The 12,815-nt window shown below is 43.9% G+C and overlaps 53 non-coding genes and 5 pseudogenes across 53 annotated transcripts in view; all 58 read right to left on the bottom strand.

Annotated features, from left to right (window-relative positions):
* Positions 1-23, bottom strand: part of LOC131727047 (5S ribosomal RNA) — a 119-nt gene extending 96 nt beyond the window's left edge. The window contains exon 1 of the ribosomal RNA XR_009321856.1: positions 1-23. This exon is cut by the window's left edge and continues 96 nt beyond it. This is a non-coding gene — a ribosomal RNA (5S ribosomal RNA).
* A 100-nt stretch (positions 24-123) lies between these two features.
* On the bottom strand, positions 124-242 carry LOC131726363 (5S ribosomal RNA). Its single transcript, XR_009321552.1, has one exon. It is a non-coding gene; the product is annotated as a 5S ribosomal RNA (ribosomal RNA).
* Positions 243-342: 100 nt separating this feature from the next.
* Positions 343-461, bottom strand: LOC131727048 (5S ribosomal RNA). Its single transcript, XR_009321857.1, has one exon. It is a non-coding gene; the product is annotated as a 5S ribosomal RNA (ribosomal RNA).
* Positions 462-575: 114 nt separating this feature from the next.
* Positions 576-694, bottom strand: LOC131727049 (5S ribosomal RNA). The gene has a single exon (XR_009321858.1). It is a non-coding gene; the product is annotated as a 5S ribosomal RNA (ribosomal RNA).
* Positions 695-794: 100 nt separating this feature from the next.
* LOC131727050 (5S ribosomal RNA) lies at positions 795-913 on the bottom strand. Its single transcript, XR_009321859.1, has one exon. It is a non-coding gene; the product is annotated as a 5S ribosomal RNA (ribosomal RNA).
* Positions 914-1,013: 100 nt separating this feature from the next.
* On the bottom strand, positions 1,014-1,131 carry LOC131726791 (5S ribosomal RNA; annotated as a pseudogene).
* A 100-nt stretch (positions 1,132-1,231) lies between these two features.
* Positions 1,232-1,350, bottom strand: LOC131727051 (5S ribosomal RNA). Its single transcript, XR_009321860.1, has one exon. It is a non-coding gene; the product is annotated as a 5S ribosomal RNA (ribosomal RNA).
* Positions 1,351-1,450: 100 nt separating this feature from the next.
* On the bottom strand, positions 1,451-1,569 carry LOC131727053 (5S ribosomal RNA). Its single transcript, XR_009321862.1, has one exon. It is a non-coding gene; the product is annotated as a 5S ribosomal RNA (ribosomal RNA).
* A 100-nt stretch (positions 1,570-1,669) lies between these two features.
* LOC131727054 (5S ribosomal RNA) lies at positions 1,670-1,788 on the bottom strand. The gene has a single exon (XR_009321863.1). It is a non-coding gene; the product is annotated as a 5S ribosomal RNA (ribosomal RNA).
* A 114-nt stretch (positions 1,789-1,902) lies between these two features.
* LOC131727055 (5S ribosomal RNA) lies at positions 1,903-2,021 on the bottom strand. Its single transcript, XR_009321864.1, has one exon. It is a non-coding gene; the product is annotated as a 5S ribosomal RNA (ribosomal RNA).
* Positions 2,022-2,135: 114 nt separating this feature from the next.
* LOC131727056 (5S ribosomal RNA) lies at positions 2,136-2,254 on the bottom strand. Its single transcript, XR_009321865.1, has one exon. It is a non-coding gene; the product is annotated as a 5S ribosomal RNA (ribosomal RNA).
* Positions 2,255-2,354: 100 nt separating this feature from the next.
* On the bottom strand, positions 2,355-2,473 carry LOC131727057 (5S ribosomal RNA). Its single transcript, XR_009321866.1, has one exon. It is a non-coding gene; the product is annotated as a 5S ribosomal RNA (ribosomal RNA).
* A 100-nt stretch (positions 2,474-2,573) lies between these two features.
* Positions 2,574-2,692, bottom strand: LOC131727058 (5S ribosomal RNA). The gene has a single exon (XR_009321867.1). It is a non-coding gene; the product is annotated as a 5S ribosomal RNA (ribosomal RNA).
* A 114-nt stretch (positions 2,693-2,806) lies between these two features.
* LOC131727059 (5S ribosomal RNA) lies at positions 2,807-2,925 on the bottom strand. The gene has a single exon (XR_009321868.1). It is a non-coding gene; the product is annotated as a 5S ribosomal RNA (ribosomal RNA).
* Positions 2,926-3,039: 114 nt separating this feature from the next.
* Positions 3,040-3,158, bottom strand: LOC131727060 (5S ribosomal RNA). The gene has a single exon (XR_009321869.1). It is a non-coding gene; the product is annotated as a 5S ribosomal RNA (ribosomal RNA).
* Positions 3,159-3,258: 100 nt separating this feature from the next.
* LOC131727061 (5S ribosomal RNA) lies at positions 3,259-3,377 on the bottom strand. The gene has a single exon (XR_009321870.1). It is a non-coding gene; the product is annotated as a 5S ribosomal RNA (ribosomal RNA).
* Positions 3,378-3,491: 114 nt separating this feature from the next.
* Positions 3,492-3,610, bottom strand: LOC131726073 (5S ribosomal RNA). The gene has a single exon (XR_009321255.1). It is a non-coding gene; the product is annotated as a 5S ribosomal RNA (ribosomal RNA).
* A 100-nt stretch (positions 3,611-3,710) lies between these two features.
* LOC131727062 (5S ribosomal RNA) lies at positions 3,711-3,829 on the bottom strand. Its single transcript, XR_009321871.1, has one exon. It is a non-coding gene; the product is annotated as a 5S ribosomal RNA (ribosomal RNA).
* Positions 3,830-3,929: 100 nt separating this feature from the next.
* Positions 3,930-4,048, bottom strand: LOC131727064 (5S ribosomal RNA). The gene has a single exon (XR_009321873.1). It is a non-coding gene; the product is annotated as a 5S ribosomal RNA (ribosomal RNA).
* A 114-nt stretch (positions 4,049-4,162) lies between these two features.
* On the bottom strand, positions 4,163-4,271 carry LOC131726831 (5S ribosomal RNA; annotated as a pseudogene).
* A 114-nt stretch (positions 4,272-4,385) lies between these two features.
* On the bottom strand, positions 4,386-4,504 carry LOC131727065 (5S ribosomal RNA). The gene has a single exon (XR_009321874.1). It is a non-coding gene; the product is annotated as a 5S ribosomal RNA (ribosomal RNA).
* Positions 4,505-4,618: 114 nt separating this feature from the next.
* Positions 4,619-4,737, bottom strand: LOC131726074 (5S ribosomal RNA). Its single transcript, XR_009321256.1, has one exon. It is a non-coding gene; the product is annotated as a 5S ribosomal RNA (ribosomal RNA).
* Positions 4,738-4,851: 114 nt separating this feature from the next.
* LOC131727066 (5S ribosomal RNA) lies at positions 4,852-4,970 on the bottom strand. Its single transcript, XR_009321875.1, has one exon. It is a non-coding gene; the product is annotated as a 5S ribosomal RNA (ribosomal RNA).
* A 100-nt stretch (positions 4,971-5,070) lies between these two features.
* Positions 5,071-5,189, bottom strand: LOC131727067 (5S ribosomal RNA). The gene has a single exon (XR_009321876.1). It is a non-coding gene; the product is annotated as a 5S ribosomal RNA (ribosomal RNA).
* Positions 5,190-5,303: 114 nt separating this feature from the next.
* On the bottom strand, positions 5,304-5,412 carry LOC131726832 (5S ribosomal RNA; annotated as a pseudogene).
* A 114-nt stretch (positions 5,413-5,526) lies between these two features.
* LOC131727068 (5S ribosomal RNA) lies at positions 5,527-5,645 on the bottom strand. The gene has a single exon (XR_009321877.1). It is a non-coding gene; the product is annotated as a 5S ribosomal RNA (ribosomal RNA).
* A 100-nt stretch (positions 5,646-5,745) lies between these two features.
* Positions 5,746-5,864, bottom strand: LOC131727070 (5S ribosomal RNA). Its single transcript, XR_009321879.1, has one exon. It is a non-coding gene; the product is annotated as a 5S ribosomal RNA (ribosomal RNA).
* A 100-nt stretch (positions 5,865-5,964) lies between these two features.
* Positions 5,965-6,083, bottom strand: LOC131727071 (5S ribosomal RNA). The gene has a single exon (XR_009321880.1). It is a non-coding gene; the product is annotated as a 5S ribosomal RNA (ribosomal RNA).
* A 100-nt stretch (positions 6,084-6,183) lies between these two features.
* On the bottom strand, positions 6,184-6,302 carry LOC131727072 (5S ribosomal RNA). Its single transcript, XR_009321881.1, has one exon. It is a non-coding gene; the product is annotated as a 5S ribosomal RNA (ribosomal RNA).
* A 100-nt stretch (positions 6,303-6,402) lies between these two features.
* LOC131726288 (5S ribosomal RNA) lies at positions 6,403-6,521 on the bottom strand. Its single transcript, XR_009321473.1, has one exon. It is a non-coding gene; the product is annotated as a 5S ribosomal RNA (ribosomal RNA).
* Positions 6,522-6,621: 100 nt separating this feature from the next.
* Positions 6,622-6,740, bottom strand: LOC131726290 (5S ribosomal RNA). Its single transcript, XR_009321476.1, has one exon. It is a non-coding gene; the product is annotated as a 5S ribosomal RNA (ribosomal RNA).
* A 100-nt stretch (positions 6,741-6,840) lies between these two features.
* LOC131727073 (5S ribosomal RNA) lies at positions 6,841-6,959 on the bottom strand. Its single transcript, XR_009321882.1, has one exon. It is a non-coding gene; the product is annotated as a 5S ribosomal RNA (ribosomal RNA).
* Positions 6,960-7,073: 114 nt separating this feature from the next.
* Positions 7,074-7,192, bottom strand: LOC131727074 (5S ribosomal RNA). Its single transcript, XR_009321883.1, has one exon. It is a non-coding gene; the product is annotated as a 5S ribosomal RNA (ribosomal RNA).
* A 100-nt stretch (positions 7,193-7,292) lies between these two features.
* LOC131727076 (5S ribosomal RNA) lies at positions 7,293-7,411 on the bottom strand. The gene has a single exon (XR_009321885.1). It is a non-coding gene; the product is annotated as a 5S ribosomal RNA (ribosomal RNA).
* A 100-nt stretch (positions 7,412-7,511) lies between these two features.
* On the bottom strand, positions 7,512-7,630 carry LOC131727077 (5S ribosomal RNA). The gene has a single exon (XR_009321886.1). It is a non-coding gene; the product is annotated as a 5S ribosomal RNA (ribosomal RNA).
* A 100-nt stretch (positions 7,631-7,730) lies between these two features.
* LOC131727078 (5S ribosomal RNA) lies at positions 7,731-7,849 on the bottom strand. Its single transcript, XR_009321887.1, has one exon. It is a non-coding gene; the product is annotated as a 5S ribosomal RNA (ribosomal RNA).
* Positions 7,850-7,963: 114 nt separating this feature from the next.
* Positions 7,964-8,082, bottom strand: LOC131726430 (5S ribosomal RNA). The gene has a single exon (XR_009321619.1). It is a non-coding gene; the product is annotated as a 5S ribosomal RNA (ribosomal RNA).
* Positions 8,083-8,196: 114 nt separating this feature from the next.
* LOC131726246 (5S ribosomal RNA) lies at positions 8,197-8,315 on the bottom strand. The gene has a single exon (XR_009321429.1). It is a non-coding gene; the product is annotated as a 5S ribosomal RNA (ribosomal RNA).
* A 114-nt stretch (positions 8,316-8,429) lies between these two features.
* LOC131727079 (5S ribosomal RNA) lies at positions 8,430-8,548 on the bottom strand. Its single transcript, XR_009321888.1, has one exon. It is a non-coding gene; the product is annotated as a 5S ribosomal RNA (ribosomal RNA).
* A 100-nt stretch (positions 8,549-8,648) lies between these two features.
* On the bottom strand, positions 8,649-8,767 carry LOC131727080 (5S ribosomal RNA). Its single transcript, XR_009321889.1, has one exon. It is a non-coding gene; the product is annotated as a 5S ribosomal RNA (ribosomal RNA).
* A 114-nt stretch (positions 8,768-8,881) lies between these two features.
* Positions 8,882-9,000, bottom strand: LOC131727081 (5S ribosomal RNA). The gene has a single exon (XR_009321890.1). It is a non-coding gene; the product is annotated as a 5S ribosomal RNA (ribosomal RNA).
* Positions 9,001-9,114: 114 nt separating this feature from the next.
* On the bottom strand, positions 9,115-9,233 carry LOC131726247 (5S ribosomal RNA). The gene has a single exon (XR_009321430.1). It is a non-coding gene; the product is annotated as a 5S ribosomal RNA (ribosomal RNA).
* Positions 9,234-9,333: 100 nt separating this feature from the next.
* Positions 9,334-9,452, bottom strand: LOC131727082 (5S ribosomal RNA). Its single transcript, XR_009321891.1, has one exon. It is a non-coding gene; the product is annotated as a 5S ribosomal RNA (ribosomal RNA).
* A 100-nt stretch (positions 9,453-9,552) lies between these two features.
* Positions 9,553-9,671, bottom strand: LOC131727083 (5S ribosomal RNA). The gene has a single exon (XR_009321892.1). It is a non-coding gene; the product is annotated as a 5S ribosomal RNA (ribosomal RNA).
* Positions 9,672-9,785: 114 nt separating this feature from the next.
* Positions 9,786-9,904, bottom strand: LOC131727084 (5S ribosomal RNA). Its single transcript, XR_009321893.1, has one exon. It is a non-coding gene; the product is annotated as a 5S ribosomal RNA (ribosomal RNA).
* Positions 9,905-10,018: 114 nt separating this feature from the next.
* Positions 10,019-10,137, bottom strand: LOC131727085 (5S ribosomal RNA). Its single transcript, XR_009321894.1, has one exon. It is a non-coding gene; the product is annotated as a 5S ribosomal RNA (ribosomal RNA).
* Positions 10,138-10,251: 114 nt separating this feature from the next.
* On the bottom strand, positions 10,252-10,370 carry LOC131727087 (5S ribosomal RNA). The gene has a single exon (XR_009321896.1). It is a non-coding gene; the product is annotated as a 5S ribosomal RNA (ribosomal RNA).
* Positions 10,371-10,484: 114 nt separating this feature from the next.
* Positions 10,485-10,603, bottom strand: LOC131726277 (5S ribosomal RNA). Its single transcript, XR_009321460.1, has one exon. It is a non-coding gene; the product is annotated as a 5S ribosomal RNA (ribosomal RNA).
* A 100-nt stretch (positions 10,604-10,703) lies between these two features.
* LOC131727088 (5S ribosomal RNA) lies at positions 10,704-10,822 on the bottom strand. The gene has a single exon (XR_009321897.1). It is a non-coding gene; the product is annotated as a 5S ribosomal RNA (ribosomal RNA).
* A 101-nt stretch (positions 10,823-10,923) lies between these two features.
* Positions 10,924-11,042, bottom strand: LOC131727089 (5S ribosomal RNA). The gene has a single exon (XR_009321898.1). It is a non-coding gene; the product is annotated as a 5S ribosomal RNA (ribosomal RNA).
* Positions 11,043-11,142: 100 nt separating this feature from the next.
* Positions 11,143-11,261, bottom strand: LOC131726191 (5S ribosomal RNA). The gene has a single exon (XR_009321373.1). It is a non-coding gene; the product is annotated as a 5S ribosomal RNA (ribosomal RNA).
* Positions 11,262-11,361: 100 nt separating this feature from the next.
* On the bottom strand, positions 11,362-11,480 carry LOC131727090 (5S ribosomal RNA). Its single transcript, XR_009321899.1, has one exon. It is a non-coding gene; the product is annotated as a 5S ribosomal RNA (ribosomal RNA).
* Positions 11,481-11,580: 100 nt separating this feature from the next.
* LOC131726075 (5S ribosomal RNA) lies at positions 11,581-11,699 on the bottom strand. The gene has a single exon (XR_009321257.1). It is a non-coding gene; the product is annotated as a 5S ribosomal RNA (ribosomal RNA).
* A 100-nt stretch (positions 11,700-11,799) lies between these two features.
* On the bottom strand, positions 11,800-11,918 carry LOC131727091 (5S ribosomal RNA). The gene has a single exon (XR_009321900.1). It is a non-coding gene; the product is annotated as a 5S ribosomal RNA (ribosomal RNA).
* Positions 11,919-12,018: 100 nt separating this feature from the next.
* On the bottom strand, positions 12,019-12,127 carry LOC131726802 (5S ribosomal RNA; annotated as a pseudogene).
* Positions 12,128-12,227: 100 nt separating this feature from the next.
* On the bottom strand, positions 12,228-12,336 carry LOC131726663 (5S ribosomal RNA; annotated as a pseudogene).
* A 100-nt stretch (positions 12,337-12,436) lies between these two features.
* On the bottom strand, positions 12,437-12,555 carry LOC131727092 (5S ribosomal RNA). Its single transcript, XR_009321901.1, has one exon. It is a non-coding gene; the product is annotated as a 5S ribosomal RNA (ribosomal RNA).
* A 100-nt stretch (positions 12,556-12,655) lies between these two features.
* LOC131727093 (5S ribosomal RNA) lies at positions 12,656-12,774 on the bottom strand. Its single transcript, XR_009321902.1, has one exon. It is a non-coding gene; the product is annotated as a 5S ribosomal RNA (ribosomal RNA).
* Positions 12,775-12,815: the final 41 nt, after the last annotated feature.

The following is a 12,815-nucleotide window of genomic DNA, read 5'->3' on the forward strand; positions in this document are numbered from 1 at the left end:
TTCAAGGTGGTGTGGCCGCAGGCGATTGCATTTCTGCTTTCATGACTTTTATGTTTAGTGAGCTGGGGGTGATTCCTCCAAAATTTCCTTTTGTCCTCCACACATTTCTATTGTAAAATGTAATGCCTGCAGCACTTGATATTCCCAGGTGGTCTCCCATCCAAGTACTAACCAAGCCCAACATTGCTTAGCTTCTGAGATCAGACGAGATCAGGCTTATTCAAGGTGGTGTGCCCGCAGGCGATTGATTTTCTGCTTTCATGACTTTTATGTTTAGTGAGCTGGGGGTGATTCCTCCAAAATTTACTTTTGTCCTCCACACATTTCAATTGTAAAATGTAATGCCTGCAGCACTTGATATTCCCAGGTGGTCTCCCATCCAAGTACTAACCAAGCCCAACATTGCTTAGCTTCTGAGATCAGACGAGATCAGGCTTATTCAAGGTGGTGTGGCCGCAGGCGATTGCATTTCTGCTTTCATGACTTTTATGTTTAGTGAGCTGGGGGTGATTCCTCCAAAATTTCCTTTTATCCTCCACACATTTCAATTGTAAAATGTAATTACAAAAATGTAATGCCTGCAGCACTTGATATTCCCAGGTGGTCTCCCATCCAAGTACTAACCAAGCCCAACATTGCTTAGCTTCTGAGATCAGACGAGATCAGGCTTATTCAAGGTGGTGTGGCCGCAGGCGATTGCATTTCTGCTTTCATGACTTTTATGTTTAGTGAGCTGGGGGTGATTCCTCCAAAATTTCCTTTTGTCCTCCACACATTTCAATTGTAAAATGTAATGCCTGCAGCACTTGATATTCCCAGGTGGTCTCCCATCCAAGTACTAACCAAGCCCAACATTGCTTAGCTTCTGAGATCAGACGAGATCAGGCTTATTCAAGGTGGTGTGGCCGCAGGCGATTGCATTTCTGCTTTCATGACTTTTATGTTTAGTGAGCTGGGGGTGATTCCTCCAAAATTTCCTTTTGTCCTCCACACATTTCAATTGTAAAATGTAATGCCTGCAGCACTTGATATTCCCAGGTGGTCTCCCATCCAAGCACTAACCAAGCCCAACATTGCTTAGCTTCTGAGATCAACGAGATCAGGCTTATTCAAGGTTGTGTGGCCGCAGGCGATTGCATTTCTGCTTTCATGACTTTTATGTTTAGTGAGCTGGGGGTGATTCCTCCAAAATTTCCTTTTGTCCTCCACACATTTCAATTGTAAAATGTAATGCCTGCAGCACTTGATATTCCCAGGTGGTCTCCCATCCAAGTACTAACCAAGCCCAACATTGCTTAGCTTCTGAGATCAGACGAGATCAGGCTTATTCAAGGTGGTGTGGCCGCAGGCGATTGCATTTCTGCTTTCATGACTTTTATGTTTAGTGAGCTGGGGGTGATTCCTCCAAAATTTCCTTTTGTCCTCCAAACATTTCAATTGTAAAATGTAATGCCTGCAGCACTTGATATTCCCAGGTGGTCTCCCATCCAAGTACTAACCAAGCCCAACATTGCTTAGCTTCTGAGATCAGACGAGATCAGGCTTATTCAAGGTGGTGTGGCCGCAGGCGATTGCATTTCTGCTTTCATGACTTTTATGTTTAGTGAGCTGGGGGTGATTCCTCCAAAATTTCCTTTTGTCCTCCACACATTTCAATTGTAAAATGTAATGCCTGCAGCACTTGATATTCCCAGGTGGTCTCCCATCCAAGTACTAACCAAGCCCAACATTGCTTAGCTTCTGAGATCAGACGAGATCAGGCTTATTCAAGGTGGTGTGGCCGCAGGCGATTGCATTTCTGCTTTCATGACTTTTATGTTTAGTGAGCTGGGGGTGATTCCTCCAAAATTTCCTTTTGTCCTCCACACATTTCAATTGTAAAATGTAATTACAAAAATGTAATGCCTGCAGCACTTGATATTCCCAGGTGGTCTCCCATCCAAGTACTAACCAAGCCCAACATTGCTTAGCTTCTGAGATCAGACGAGATCAGGCTTATTCAAGGTGGTGTGGCCGCAGGCGATTGCATTTCTGCTTTCATGACTTTTATGTTTAGTGAGCTGGGGGTGATTCCTCCAAAATTTCCTTTTGTCCTCCACACATTTCAATTGTAAAATGTAATTACAAAAATGTAATGCCTGCAGCACTTGATATTCCCAGGTGGTCTCCCATCCAAGTACTAACCAAGCCCAACATTGCTTAGCTTCTGAGATCAGACGAGATCAGGCTTATTCAAGGTGGTGTGGCCGCAGGCGATTGCATTTCTGCTTTCATGACTTTTATGTTTAGTGAGCTGGGGGTGATTCCTCCAAAATTTCCTTTTGTCCTCCAAACATTTCAATTGTAAAATGTAATGCCTGCAGCACTTGATATTCCCAGGTGGTCTCCCATCCAAGTACTAACCAAGCCCAACATTGCTTAGCTTCTGAGATCAGACGAGATCAGGCTTATTCAAGGTGGTGTGGCCGCAGGCGATTGCATTTCTGCTTTCATGACTTTTATGTTTAGTGAGCTGGGGGTGATTCCTCCAAAATTTCCTTTTGTCCTCCACACATTTCAATTGTAAAATGTAATGCCTGCAGCACTTGATATTCCCAGGTGGTCTCCCATCCAAGTACTAACCAAGCCCAACATTGCTTAGCTTCTGAGATCAGACGAGATCAGGCTTATTCAAGGTGGTGTGGCCGCAGGCGATTGCATTTCTGCTTTCATGACTTTTATGTTTAGTGAGCTGGGGGTGATTCCTCCAAAATTTCCTTTTGTCCTCCACACATTTCAATTGTAAAATGTAATTACAAAAATGTAATGCCTGCAGCACTTGATATTCCCAGGTGGTCTCCCATCCAAGTACTAACCAAGCCCAACATTGCTTAGCTTCTGAGATCAGACGAGATCAGGCTTATTCAAGGTGGTGTGGCCGCAGGCGATTGCTGTTCTGCTTTCATGACTTTTATGTTTAGTGAGCTGGGGGTGATTCCTCCAAAATTTCCTTTTGTCCTCCACACATTTCAATTGTAAAATGTAATTACAAAAATGTAATGCCTGCAGCACTTGATATTCCCAGGTGGTCTCCCATCCAAGTACTAACCAAGCCCAACATTGCTTAGCTTCTGAGATCAGACGAGATCAGGCTTATTCAAGGTGGTGTGGCCGCAGGCGATTGCATTTCTGCTTTCATGACTTTTATGTTTAGTGAGCTGGGGGTGATTCCTCCAAAATTTCCTTTTGTCCTCCACACATTTCAATTGTAAAATGTAATGCCTGCAGCACTTGATATTCCCAGGTGGTCTCCCATCCAAGTACTAACCAAGCCCAACATTGCTTAGCTTCTGAGATCAGACGAGATCAGGCTTATTCAAGGTGGTGTGGCCGCAGGCGATTGCATTTCTGCTTTCATGACTTTTATGTTTAGTGAGCTGGGGGTGATTCCTCCAAAATTTCCTTTTGTCCTCCACACATTTCAATTGTAAAATGTAATTACAAAAATGTAATGCCTGCAGCACTTGATATTCCCAGGCGGTCTCCCATCCAAGTACTAACCAAGCCCAACATTGCTTAGCTTCTGAGATCAGACGAGATCAGGCTTATTCAAGGTGGTGTGGCCGCAGGCGATTGCATTTCTGCTTTCATGACTTTTATGTTTAGTGAGCTGGGGGTGATTCCTCCAAAATTTCCTTTTGTCCTCCACACATTTCAATTGTAAAATGTAATGCCTGCAGCACTTGATATTCCCAGGTGGTCTCCCATCCAAGTACTAACCAAGCCCAACATTGCTTAGCTTCTGAGATCAGACGAGATCAGGCTTATTCAAGGTGGTGTGGCCGCAGGCGATTGTATTTCTGCTTTCATGACTTTTATGTTTAGTGAGCTGGGGGTGATTCCTCCAAAATTTCCTTTTGTCCTCCACACATTTCAATTGTAAAATGTAATGCCTGCAGCACTTGATATTCCCAGGTGGTCTCCCATCCAAGTACTAACCAAGCCCAACATTGCTTAGCTTCTGAGATCAGACGAGATCAGGCTTATTCAAGGTGGTGTGGCCGCAGGCGATTGCATTTCTGCTTTCATGACTTTTATGTTTAGTGAGCTGGGGGTGATTCCTCCAAAATTTCCTTTTGTCCTCCACACATTTCTATTGTAAAATGTAATTACAAAAATGTAATGCCTGCAGCACTTGATATTCCCAGGTGGTCTCCCATCCAAGTACTAACCAAGCCCAACATTGCTTAGCTTCTGAGATCAGACTTATTCAAGGTGGTGTGGCCGCAGGCGATTGCATTTCTGCTTTCATGACTTTTATGTTTAGTGAGCTGGGGGTGATTCCTCCAAAATTTCCTTTTGTCCTCCACACATTTCAATTGTAAAATGTAATTACAAAAATGTAATGCCTGCAGCACTTGATATTCCCAGGTGGTCTCCCATCCAAGTACTAACCAAGCCCAACATTGCTTAGCTTCTGAGATCAGACGAGATCAGGCTTATTCAAGGTGGTGTGGCCGCAGGCGATTGCATTTCTGCTTTCATGACTTTTATGTTTAGTGAGCTGGGGGTGATTCCTCCAAAATTTCCTTTTGTCCTCCACACATTTCAATTGTAAAATGTAATTACAAAAATGTAATGCCTGCAGCACTTGATATTCCCAGGCGGTCTCCCATCCAAGTACTAACCAAGCCCAACATTGCTTAGCTTCTGAGATCAGACGAGATCAGGCTTATTCAAGGTGGTGTGGCCGCAGGCGATTGCATTTCTGCTTTCATGACTTTTATGTTTAGTGAGCTGGGGGTGATTCCTCCAAAATTTCCTTTTGTCCTCCACACATTTCAATTGTAAAATGTAATTACAAAAATGTAATGCCTGCAGCACTTGATATTCCCAGGTGGTCTCCCATCCAAGTACTAACCAAGCCCAACATTGCTTAGCTTCTGAGATCAGACGAGATCAGGCTTATTCAAGGTGGTGTGGCCGCAGGCGATTGCATTTCTGCTTTCATGACTTTTATGTTTAGTGAGCTGGGGGTGATTCCTCCAAAATTTCCTTTTGTCCTCCACACATTTCAATTGTAAAATGTAATGCCTGCAGCACTTGATATTCCCAGGTGGTCTCCCATCCAAGTACTAACCAAGCCCAACATTGCTTAGCTTCTGAGATCAGACGAGATCAGGCTTATTCAAGGTGGTGTGGCCGCAGGCGATTGCATTTCTGCTTTCATGACTTTTATGTTTAGTGAGCTGGGGGTGATTCCTCCAAAATTTCCTTTTGTCCTCCACACATTTCTATTGTAAAATGTAATTACAAAAATGTAATGCCTGCAGCACTTGATATTCCCAGGTGGTCTCCCATCCAAGTACTAACCAAGCCCAACATTGCTTAGCTTCTGAGATCAGACTTATTCAAGGTGGTGTGGCCGCAGGCGATTGCATTTCTGCTTTCATGACTTTTATGTTTAGTGAGCTGGGGGTGATTCCTCCAAAATTTCCTTTTGTCCTCCACACATTTCAATTGTAAAATGTAATTACAAAAATGTAATGCCTGCAGCACTTGATATTCCCAGGTGGTCTCCCATCCAAGTACTAACCAAGCCCAACATTGCTTAGCTTCTGAGATCAGACGAGATCAGGCTTATTCAAGGTGGTGTGGCCGCAGGCGATTGCATTTCTGCTTTCATGACTTTTATGTTTAGTGAGCTGGGGGTGATTCCTCCAAAATTTCCTTTTGTCCTCCACACATTTCAATTGTAAAATGTAATGCCTGCAGCACTTGATATTCCCAGGTGGTCTCCCATCCAAGTACTAACCAAGCCCAACATTGCTTAGCTTCTGAGATCAGACGAGATCAGGCTTATTCAAGGTGGTGTGGCCGCAGGCGATTGCATTTCTGCTTTCATGACTTTTATGTTTAGTGAGCTGGGGGTGATTCCTCCAAAATTTCCTTTTGTCCTCCACACATTTCAATTGTAAAATGTAATGCCTGCAGCACTTGATATTCCCAGGTGGTCTCCCATCCAAGTACTAACCAAGCCCAACATTGCTTAGCTTCTGAGATCAGACGAGATCAGGCTTATTCAAGGTGGTGTGGCCGCAGGCGATTGCATTTCTGCTTTCATGACTTTTATGTTTAGTGAGCTGGGGGTGATTCCTCCAAAATTTCCTTTTGTCCTCCACACATTTCAATTGTAAAATGTAATGCCTGCAGCACTTGATATTCCCAGGTGGTCTCCCATCCAAGTACTAACCAAGCCCAACATTGCTTAGCTTCTGAGATCAGACGAGATCAGGCTTATTCAAGGTGGTGTGGCCGCAGGCGATTGCATTTCTGCTTTCATGACTTTTATGTTTAGTGAGCTGGGGGTGATTCCTCCAAAATTTCCTTTTGTCCTCCACACATTTCAATTGTAAAATGTAATGCCTGCAGCACTTGATATTCCCAGGTGGTCTCCCATCCAAGTACTAACCAAGACCAACATTGCTTAGCTTCTGAGATCAGACGAGATCAGGCTTATTCAAGGTGGTGTGGCCGCAGGCGATTGCATTTCTGCTTTCATGACTTTTATGTTTAGTGAGCTGGGGGTGATTCCTCCAAAATTTCCTTTTGTCCTCCACACATTTCAATTGTAAAATGTAATGCCTGCAGCACTTGATATTCCCAGGTGGTCTCCCATCCAAGTACTAACCAAGACCAACATTGCTTAGCTTCTGAGATCAGACGAGATCAGGCTTATTCAAGGTGGTGTGGCCGCAGGCGATTGCATTTCTGCTTTCATGACTTTTATGTTTAGTGAGCTGGGGGTGATTCCTCCAAAATTTCCTTTTGTCCTCCACACATTTCAATTGTAAAATGTAATGCCTGCAGCACTTGATATTCCCAGGTGGTCTCCCATCCAAGTACTAACCAAGCCCAACATTGCTTAGCTTCTGAGATCAGACGAGATCAGGCTTATTCAAGGTGGTGTGGCCGCAGGCGATTGCATTTCTGCTTTCATGACTTTTATGTTTAGTGAGCTGGGGGTGATTCCTCCAAAATTTCCTTTTGTCCTCCACACATTTCAATTGTAAAATGTAATTACAAAAATGTAATGCCTGCAGCACTTGATATTCCCAGGTGGTCTCCCATCCAAGTACTAACCAAGCCCAACATTGCTTAGCTTCTGAGATCAGACGAGATCAGGCTTATTCAAGGTGGTGTGGCCGCAGGCGATTGCATTTCTGCTTTCATGACTTTTATGTTTAGTGAGCTGGGGGTGATTCCTCCAAAATTTCCTTTTGTCCTCCACACATTTCAATTGTAAAATGTAATGCCTGCAGCACTTGATATTCCCAGGTGGTCTCCCATCCAAGTACTAACCAAGCCCAACATTGCTTAGCTTCTGAGATCAGACGAGATCAGGCTTATTCAAGGTGGTGTGGCCGCAGGCGATTGCATTTCTGCTTTCATGACTTTTATGTTTAGTGAGCTGGGGGTGATTCCTCCAAAATTTCCTTTTGTCCTCCACACATTTCAATTGTAAAATGTAATGCCTGCAGCACTTGATATTCCCAGGTGGTCTCCCATCCAAGTACTAACCAAGCCCAACATTGCTTAGCTTCTGAGATCAGACGAGATCAGGCTTATTCAAGGTGGTGTGGCCGCAGGCGATTGCATTTCTGCTTTCATGACTTTTATGTTTAGTGAGCTGGGGGTGATTCCTCCAAAATTTACTTGTGTCCTCCACACATTTCAATTGTAAAATGTAATGCCTGCAGCACTTGATATTCCCAGGTGGTCTCCCATCCAAGTACTAACCAAGCCCAACATTGCTTAGCTTCTGAGATCAGACGAGATCAGGCTTATTCAAGGTGGTGTGGCCGCAGGCGATTGCTGTTCTGCTTTCATGACTTTTATGTTTAGTGAGCTGGGGGTGATTCCTCCAAAATTTCCTTTTGTCCTCCACACATTTCAATTGTAAAATGTAATTACTAAAATGTAATGCCTGCAGCACTTGATATTCCCAGGTGGTCTCCAATCCAAGTACTAACCAAGCCCAACATTGCTTAGCTTCTGAGATCAGACGAGATCAGGCTTATTCAAGGTGGTGTGGCCGCAGGCGATTGCATTTCTGCTTTCATGACTTTTATGTTTAGTGAGCTGGGGGTGATTCCTCCAAAATTTCCTTTTGTCCTCCACACATTTCAATTGTAAAATGTAATTACTAAAATGTAATGCCTGCAGCACTTGATATTCCCAGGTGGTCTCCCATCCAACTACTAACCAAGCCCAACATTGCTTAGCTTCTGAGATCAGACGAGATCAGGCTTATTCAAGGTGGTGTGGCCGCAGGCGATTGCATTTCTGCTTTCATGACTTTTATGTTTAGTGAGCTGGGGGTGATTCCTCCAAAATTTCCTTTTGTCCTCCACACATTTCAATTGTAAAATGTAATTACAAAAATGTAATGCCTGCAGCACTTGATATTCCCAGGTGGTCTCCCATCCAAGTACTAACCAAGCCCAACATTGCTTAGCTTCTGAGATCAGACGAGATCAGGCTTATTCAAGGTGGTGTGGCCGCAGGCGATTGCATTTCTGCTTTCATGACTTTTATGTTTAGTGAGCTGGGGGTGATTCCTCCAAAATTTCCTTTTGTCCTCCACACATTTCAATTGTAAAATGTAATGCCTGCAGCACTTGATATTCCCAGGTGGTCTCCCATCCAAGTACTAACCAAGCCCAACATTGCTTAGCTTCTGAGATCAGACGAGATCAGGCTTATTCAAGGTGGTGTGGCCGCAGGCGATTGCATTTCTGCTTTCATGACTTTTATGTTTAGTGAGCTGGGGGTGATTCCTCCAAAATTTCCTTTTGTCCTCCACACATTTCAATTGTAAAATGTAATTACTAAAATGTAATGCCTGCAGCACTTGATATTCCCAGGTGGTCTCCCATCCAAGTACTAACCAAGCCCAACATTGCTTAGCTTCTGAGATCAGACGAGATCAGGCTTATTCAAGGTGGTGTGGCCGCAGGCGATTGCATTTCTGCTTTCATGACTTTTATGTTTAGTGAGCTGGGGGTGATTCCTCCAAAATTTCCTTTTGTCCTCCACACATTTCAATTGTAAAATGTAATTACTAAAATGTAATGCCTGCAGCACTTGATATTCCCAGGTGGTCTCCCATCCAACTACTAACCAAGCCCAACATTGCTTAGCTTCTGAGATCAGACGAGATCAGGCTTATTCAAGGTGGTGTGGCCGCAGGCGATTGCATTTCTGCTTTCATGACTTTTATGTTTAGTGAGCTGGGGGTGATTCCTCCAAAATTTCCTTTTGTCCTCCACACATTTCAATTGTAAAATGTAATGCCTGCAGCACTTGATATTCCCAGGTGGTCTCCCATCCAAGTACTAACCAAGCCCAACATTGCTTAGCTTCTGAGATCAGACGAGATCAGGCTTATTCAAGGTGGTGTGGCCGCAGGCGATTGCATTTCTGCTTTCATGACTTTTATGTTTAGTGAGCTGGGGGTGATTCCTCCAAAATTTACTTTTGTCCTCCACACATTTCAATTGTAAAATGTAATGCCTGCAGCACTTGATATTCCCAGGTGGTCTCCCATCCAAGTACTAACCAAGCCCAACATTGCTTAGCTTCTGAGATCAGACGAGATCAGGCTTATTCAAGGTGGTGTGGCCGCAGGCGATTGCTGTTCTGCTTTCATGACTTTTATGTTTAGTGAGCTGGGGGTGATTCCTCCAAAATTTCCTTTTGTCCTCCACACATTTCAATTGTAAAATGTAATTACTAAAATGTAATGCCTGCAGCACTTGATATTCCCAGGTGGTCTCCCATCCAAGTACTAACCAAGCCCAACATTGCTTAGCTTCTGAGATCAGACGAGATCAGGCTTATTCAAGGTGGTGTGGCCGCAGGCGATTGCATTTCTGCTTTCATGACTTTTATGTTTAGTGAGCTGGGGGTGATTCCTCCAAAATTTCCTTTTGTCCTCCACACATTTCAATTGTAAAATGTAATTACTAAAATGTAATGCCTGCAGCACTTGATATTCCCAGGTGGTCTCCCATCCAAGTACTAACCAAGCCCAACATTGCTTAGCTTCTGAGATCAGACGAGATCAGGCTTATTCAAGGTGGTGTGGCCGCAGGCGATTGCATTTCTGCTTTCATGACTTTTATGTTTAGTGAGCTGGGGGTGATTCCTCCAAAATTTCCTTTTGTCCTCCACACATTTCAATTGTAAAATGTAATTACAAAAATGTAATGCCTGCAGCACTTGATATTCCCAGGTGGTCTCCCATCCAAGTACTAACCAAGCCCAACATTGCTTAGCTTCTGAGATCAGACGAGATCAGGCTTATTCAAGGTGGTGTGGCCGCAGGCGATTGCATTTCTGCTTTCATGACTTTTATGTTTAGTGAGCTGGGGGTGATTCCTCCAAAATTTCCTTTTGTCCTCCACACATTTCAATTGTAAAATGTAATTACAAAAATGTAATGCCTGCAGCACTTGATATTCCCAGGTGGTCTCCCATCCAAGTACTAACCAAGCCCAACATTGCTTAGCTTCTGAGAACAGACGAGATCAGGCTTATTCAAGGTGGTGTGGCCGCAGGCGATTGCATTTCTGCTTTCATGACTTTTATGTTTAGTGAGCTGGGGGTGATTCCTCCAAAATTTCCTTTTGTCCTCCACACATTTCAATTGTAAAATGTAATGCCTGCAGCACTTGATATTCCCAGGTGGTCTCCCATCCAAGTACTAACCAAGCCCAACATTGCTTAGCTTCTGAGATCAGACGAGATCAGGCTTATTCAAGGTGGTGTGGCCGCAGGCGATTGCATTTCTGCTTTCATGACTTTTATGTTTAGTGAGCTGATGGGTGATTCCTCCAAAATTTCCTTTTGTCCTCCACACATTTCAATTGTAAAATGTAATGCCTGCAGCACTTGATATTCCCAGGTGGTCTCCCATCCAAGTACTAACCAAGCCCAACATTGCTTAGCTTCTGAGATCAGACGAGATCAGGCTTATTCAAGGTGGTGTGGCCGCAGGCGATTGCATTTCTGCTTTCATGACTTTTATGTTTAGTGAGCTGGGGGTGATTCCTCCAAAATTTCCTTTTGTCCTCCACACATTTCAATTGTAAAATGTAATGCCTGCAGCACTTGATATTCCTAGGTGGTCTCCCATCCAAGTACTAACCAAGCCCAACATTGCTTAGCTTCTGAGATCAGACGAGATCAGGCTTATTCAAGGTGGTGTGGCCGCAGGCGATTGCATTTCTGCTTTCATGACTTTTATGTTTAGTGAGCTGGGGGTGATTCCTCCAAAATTTCCTTTTGTCCTCCACACATTTCAATTGTAAAATGTAATGCCTGCAGCACTTGATATTCCCAGGTGGTCTCCCATCCAAGTACTAACCAAGCCCAACATTGCTTAGCTTCTGAGATCAGACGAGATCAGGCTTATTCAAGGTGGTGTGGCCGCAGGCGATTGCATTTCTGCTTTCATGACTTTTATGTTTAGTGAGCTGGGGGTGATTCCTCCAAAATTTCCTTTTGTCCTCCACACATTTCAATTGTAAAATGTAATGCCTGCAGCACTTGATATTCCCAGGTGGTCTCCCATCCAAGTACTAACCAAGCCCAACATTGCTTAGCTTCTGAGATCAGACGAGATCAGGCTTATTCAAGGTGGTGTGGCTGCAGGCGATTGCATTTCTGCTTTCATGACTTTTATGTTTAGTGAGCTGGGGGTGATTCCTCCAAAATTTCCTTTTGTCCTCCACACATTTCAATTGTAAAATGTAATGCCTGCAGCACTTGATATTCCCAGGTGGTCTCCCATCCAAGTACTAACCAAGCCCAACATTGCTTAGCTTCTGAGATCAGACGAGATCAGGCTTATTCAAGGTGGTGTGGCCGCAGGCGATTGCATTTCTGCTTTCATGACTTTTATGTTTAGTGAGCTGGGGGTGATTCCTCCAAAATTTCCTTTTGTCCTCCACACATTTCAATTGTAAAATGTAATGCCTGCAGCACTTGATATTCCCAGGTGGTCTCCCATCCAAGTACTAACCAAGCCCATCATTGCTTAGCTTCTGAGATCAGGCTTATTCAAGGTGGTGTGGCCGCAGGCGATTGCATTTCTGCTTTCATGACTTTTATGTTTAGTGAGCTGGGGGTGATTCCTCCAAAATTTCCTTTTGTCCTCCACACATTTCAATTGTAAAATGTAATGCCTGCAGCACTTGATATTCCCAGGTGGTCTCCCATCCAAGTACTAACCAAGCCCAACATTGCTTAGCTTCTGAGATCAGGCTTATTCAAGGTGGTGTGGCCGCAGGCGATTGCATTTCTGCTTTCATGACTTTTATGTTTAGTGAGCTGGGGGTGATTCCTCCAAAATTTCCTTTTGTCCTCCACACATTTCAATTGTAAAATGTAATGCCTGCAGCACTTGATATTCCCAGGTGGTCTCCCATCCAAGTACTAACCAAGCCCAACATTGCTTAGCTTCTGAGATCAGACGAGATCAGGCTTATTCAAGGTGGTGTGGCCGCAGGCGATTGCATTTCTGCTTTCATGACTTTTATGTTTAGTGAGCTGGGGGTGATTCCTCCAAAATTTCCTTTTGTCCTCCACACATTTCAATTGTAAAATGTAATGCCTGCAGCACTTGATATTCCCAGGTGGTCTCCCATCCAAGTACTAACCAAGCCCAACATTGCTTAGCTTCTGAGATCAGACGAGATCAGGCTTATTCAAGGTGGTGTGGCCGCAGGCGATTGCATTTCTGCTTTCATGACTTTTATGTTTAGTGAGCT

Source organism: Acipenser ruthenus, unplaced genomic scaffold (assembly GCF_902713425.1).
Source record: "Acipenser ruthenus unplaced genomic scaffold, fAciRut3.2 maternal haplotype, whole genome shotgun sequence".
Lineage (NCBI taxonomy): Eukaryota > Metazoa > Chordata > Actinopteri > Acipenseriformes > Acipenseridae > Acipenser > Acipenser ruthenus.